Raw genomic sequence first — 6,066 nt, 5'->3', positions numbered from 1 at the left:
TCTGACTTTGGTGGTTGTTCCCTTTTCGTTATCCATTTTTTTAAAAGAATATTATTTATTTACTTAATGAGCTCTAAACAACATTACTCTATTTGATGGGAAAAAATCCGCACTTTCCCTTTAACTGTATGAGACCTTTTAAATTTTTTTTTGGCAATTTTTGGAAGCTTTGAGTCAGCAAATTTTATACCGTGAAAATTTCAAGACTAGCTCTATCAGTTTCGCTGTATAACCTGTGTGACATACGGACAGATATTTAGGTAGGTACAGAACCCTAAAAATGATGGTCAAAGATAAGCTAAAGGTAGGTAATTCCAGTGATAATTGCTTTGTGGCTGAGCCACTTCGGACTTGAACGGAATAAGTGGGGTTTTACTCACTGTTATGAATACGAACGCGTGGTCAGCAATCGATGTCGTAAGGGGATTTTTTCCCTTTACTACGAGTACATGCGCACTTTATCTCACTACCTATACAGAATGATTCTGAAAACATGATCAGAATAAGACCTAGCAAAAAAAAATGACAGCCATAACTCACCGGTGATTTTATTTTTTTCTATTTGTTTCTGTCGTAACGAGAGGGATGGATGGTTTGGTTAAAGGTCGCTTCCAAAAGGAACTGGAGGTCTATTGAGGAAGGCCTGTGTACAACAGTGGTCGTCCTACGGCCAATATGATGATATTGTTGATGAATTTTGTCTACCTTATATATAACCGTAAAATATCCATTTTAGCAGTGTTTTGTTATCAAATTATATCGACTCATAGCGCCATTTAGTGAGCGTAATATAAAAACTCCGATGGAGTCCTACATCGCGTGTGATCTCTCTATTGTATTTTCTATATTGTAGCCTCTCTCCCACAATCAATCAGCCCCCTGTACCACAAAAGTTACAAGTGCGACAATTCAACAAAATTGTAACATTTTACTAAGAGAACATTGTCAATTTTGCCTGAATTCGAGAAATTTTAATTGTATGCTTCATGTACCTTTTACCCATCGCAAATATGCTGCGAACTCATTCATTAAACGAGTTTGTAAAATGTATAACAGCAAATTCTCTGACATTGATATATTTAGCATTTCTCTAAGTAAATATAAGACTGTCAGTTGTCTTTTTTTCAATTTTTTTTTATTCGCCATCCGTGAATTCGCCAAGCGGTCACAGCGGAAGACCAGCGTTGGCCTGTAGGTACGGCCAACACTATGCTGAGCTGGGGCCGCTTCGCGATCTGGCATATGCATAATACTTCTTTTAATTTTAATATTATTGTTGTTTTTTCTTTTTTATTTTACTTTTTTCTTTTTTTAATGTATTTCAATTATGCTTTTTATGTAATGTGCGAGGTCCGAATAAAATATTTCTTTCTTTCTTTCTTTCTTCTTTCAGTAGTAGTAAGTAAAGTCGTTGTGTATGCCATTTTTTGGATACGGTTATAGCCATTCTTTTTTTTTTGCAAGTCGTAGCCTTTTTCTTTTCTTTGTGTGTTTGTTACTTTTATACCCGTTTTATACTTTATTATTGGGAACTAATAACCTGTGGCAACTTTGTTGATCAATGTTAGATGTCATTGTTTATAATGTAAGTTTTATTGTACCGTTTGTACCCAAATACATAAATAAATAACACGTAATTTTTGTAGTAAAGGGACCAGGCCTACGCGTCTATCCCAGACGAATTTTTGGCGTGTTGCCTGTGCACAACATCCTTGGTAGCTGACTAGACCGATGCGAGAGCGACATGTTCGTCCACAGGCCAGACAAGAGAAGTTTGCGGAGGTTGGTGCAGACCCGCCTTGGTGTCGTTTTTGTCTCTTGTGAGCAAGTGTCTTGAGCCAGTTCATCGCAAGATTTGCGACCCTCCAATACACGTTTGCGCCAATCAGTGCGATTTTCCGCTAGCTTTTCCCAGCCAAGGTGGTCAATTTTCTAACAGAAACGTCGGGAGACCTTTGCTCAGATTTAAGGACTGCCCTAAGCGAGATATGGCCACCTTCAAAATTGTCCTCCACAAAATCCCACTAATGTTATATATACAACAGTTTCTAAGTCTGTTTGTTTGTTACTTCATCATGTCTACATACCGCTCAACTGATTTAGATGAAATGCAGTATACAGATAGTTTGCGGTGAAGGACATAGGATAGTTTTATCGCGGAAGCTTGCATTGTTCCAGCGGGATAGTGAGTCGCGGGTAACGGCTAGTAAGTAATAAATTGTCAAATATCGTATTGTACAATAACTAGACCCGGATTTTTGTGGCAATGACGTCATAATAGGGTATGGAACGGTGTTAATTAATACGGCTGTGTAAATGATGATGATGCTGATGATGTGAGTGTGAAGACGGTCCCAAAGACCACCACACCGTCCAAAAACATCTACGTTAAAAAAAACATCAACAACAAGCGAGCGGACACAAAAACCAAAACGGGTTTCTTAAAACTAACGAAATTTTTGATTTGTTGTAATTACTTGTAATATATTTTTTACATAGGTATTAAATTTAAAAACCGTTCCATTTACTCCCCAAACTACCCTATTGTGACGTCACTGCCACAAAAATCAGTGGTCTAATAATAACGACTGAATACTTAAATATTCCTGCTTCTGTCACGAATGAGATCCTACGCCAAGAATTCCTTAATCTCAATTTTAGACGAAGCAGGATTTATCTCTAACGAGAGATTACCAGCATATGAAGTGACGGATTACCCCAACGTGGAAATTATTAAATGGAATTTGAATAATCTTTGTATTGCGCGTAATGTATTACTTACTTATTATACCTAGTGCCATCCACGAAGACGCGTTATTTTGTCAAAATTAGACATTAATGACATTGTACCTAATAAGAACCACGGCGTTAAACGTTGAGTTTTGAACGATATGGCGGATGTCCCTTAGCCAATTCATGAAATGGCGGCATTTCACGATATGCCTAGGAATTTCGTGATCTGGCGGATTTTTATATCGGCCGCCGACATATACATATTTTTGTAACTTTGGCCGTATCCATTTCTTTGTAGTTGACAGTACTTAAAAAGTGACATGCAATAAAATTAAAGAATAGAAAGGTTTTGAAAGCACTCGAAGGAAAACCTAAAAATATGAACAATAAATCGAACGTGATACCATACAACATCCATCGCATTCGATTTCAAGATCGCACGTCGCCGCGCCAGTTGATACGTCGCTAGCAGTTGTATCGTTGGCCCCGTGCCAACCCCTGCTAGTTCTGGCACCCTGGTACAACGAGTACCACCGGCATGTCATCACAAAAACAAGGGACAGGATTTAATGTTGCACAAGCAAAATGTACCTGCAAAGAAAACATGTTTGGGTATCTCCAAAGTTGTTGAATTAGGCGTTACTTTGCCGAGGTCCATATCAATGAACTATAAACAATTAATTTACCTTAAGATACGATACGTCTATGCAATAAAATGTGAGTTCGTGCAACTCCTCCACCTGTAAGAACACACAAGCTGAATCAACACATTACATTGACGCATTTCGAACTTAACCAGAGTTCCACATCAAAGCGACACAATCGTTCCTTATTATACCAGACGTTAGATTAGATGTAGCCATCGTAAAGTCGCGGGCGAGCAAAGTAGTTGTTTATTGTTTATAAATTATTAGAATATGTTGTGTTATAATGGATAATTGATTGTAAGACTACGTGTCTTTCTGATATTGCTATTAGTCATACATAAGTTAAGTCATATTATAAATTGAAAATTCATGTATTATTCTTTGTTGATTTTATCAGTTAAAATAAGTACGTGTTATAACATATTTCGTAAAACTTTGTTATTAAGAAGTGAGAGTGAGGATGGTCTATAAAAGCCGCCCGGCACTCAGTACGGGGATCATTCTCGGGCTGAGAGCCGAGCAGTACGGATCTGATAAAGTTAAGTACAGACTTCTACAATTTTCCTTATACCTGTTACATTTTAATATTATATTGTTCTATTTAAATTATAATTTTAATAATTTTAATAAAGCATTATGTTTAAAATAGGCACCTATCTATACGTACAGTCACCAGCACTAATATCTGATACAAGCGTGCATAAATATCTGACACAGCTCTATTTCTAGGGCCGGGATTTCTAGGCTGTGGCAGATATTAATGCTGGTGACTGTACATATTAATATTTACTATGATATTTTGGCCTCATGAAAGTGTTATTTAATTCTTACATAGTTTGTCAAAAGTAAATTGAGTTATCGTATGTGTGTCGTATTTGTCAATAAATCACCCGTAATAGGTATGTTGTTTTCATTTTAAGAACAAAATTACCAACATCATTCCAATGCTAAGTTATCTAAGTACTTAATTTAGTCTATTTGTGCCTGTAGGTAGGTACACTAAGTACACGCAAGGTTGATTTTATAAGATCTGTAAATTTATAGATCATGTTCACATATACAACAACAGTAACAAGTATGTATGATATTGTTACGACGGTGGGTTAGGTGCTACACTTTGATCGTGTTTTTCGACCCCTTGGAGGCCGTTTTCAGCAGGCTGAAATATACTGTTTCAGGCCGTTTCAGAGGATGCTCTATCACATATTAGTTTATCAAAATTTCACCCAAGTTGCCGTTGTTTTCAGGCGCCTGAAACATGTTTTCAGTTCCGTTTCAGGCCACCCTCTATCCGATGACGCCATAACCTGAAAACCCGTTTTCAGGCGTTTTCAGGACCCCTTATGGCCTCTAAGGTACATTTCAGTATATGGCGAAATTTTTCCATAGGAGTGAAAGAGATAGCACGATTAGAAAGAGACAGCTATACTGAGAACATTCGAGAAGGTGTGTGACAAGGATAGCCTATATGTGTGAGAGAAACAGACTGATGATCCTGTTTCCGGAATTTTCTAGTAACAGTGTGAGAGAGATAGCACATGAAAGAGACAGACACTCTACTCGTTTCCGGAACATTCGAGATGTAGGTATGACGTCCTAGCTGGACTGTTCTCGAACTTTGTTGGACCGATTCACCGGGGGTATATAAGCCGGGTGAGGTTACGGGCGGAGGACAGTTTTTCGAATGCGATACCGAGCGATAAACATCGAAGAGAATCAAAGCGACTTGTGTGAGTTTTAGAGTGCGAAATTACTGTGAACTGTTTTTTAAGTGTTTTGTAAAGTTAAAGTAACAGTGTGAAATAAATCCTACTCTTATTCATCGGTGGTTAAAAGTGCTTTTCAATCACGAACCCACCCCACGAACGTAACAATATAAATAAATAAAAGTTGTTGCTGTTGATCATTAACTATATTTGACCAATAAATACATTATATAATCTTAAAATATAACACACGCATTGTTGTGTGCAGATATTGGTGCTGGTAACTGTACACTATGTTTATGTTTACGACGAAAAATGTAACCTGAAAGATCCTTTCGCCCTTGTTTCCCATTATTTCCACATTTATAGTTCAGTCACTATCACAATTTAGTAGGGGAACGTCAAAAGAAATATAAAGAAAACGAGTAGGTATTGCGTTCAAAAACGCCTTGTAACGTCGGAATTTGGGTTTGTGACTGTAACTGAATCACAAAGTGCGTGCGTTTAAGTTGGCATACCCGTAAAGATCCAGGATTCCACAATAATAAATAAACTACAAGCTTTTTAAAGATTCCCCTGTTTGTTTATTTATTTATTTGATTCTTTGGGTCAAAATCTTGGAAGCTAATTTGACCTATTTTCAGTAGTCCGATCGACTTGAATTTTTGGCGTACTTATGTAAATTTAGTGACATACAATAATCTGGCAGTGACATTCTTGTTGGTCCTGCCAGGATCGTCCGCCGCAGGAGGGAACTCCTCAATGGTTAATAGTACCAACTTGAAAATTCGTATATGATAACAATTCAAGTACAGTCAGCAGAAAAAAACTTGTATTAAAAATGCTTTTTTTTTAAACAAAAACTTATAAAAATCCTTAATATTAAGTTTAAAACAGCCAAAATAAATGTTATATAAATAAACGTAGATATAGCAACGATGCTAAAATAAATGGTTACTTAAGTAACAATGAAAATCAGT

The sequence above is a fragment of the Choristoneura fumiferana genome, chromosome 6 (assembly GCF_025370935.1).
Source record: "Choristoneura fumiferana chromosome 6, NRCan_CFum_1, whole genome shotgun sequence".
In the NCBI taxonomy this organism is placed as follows: domain Eukaryota; kingdom Metazoa; phylum Arthropoda; class Insecta; order Lepidoptera; family Tortricidae; genus Choristoneura; species Choristoneura fumiferana.
Note: the sequence above shows the minus strand (reverse complement) of the source record.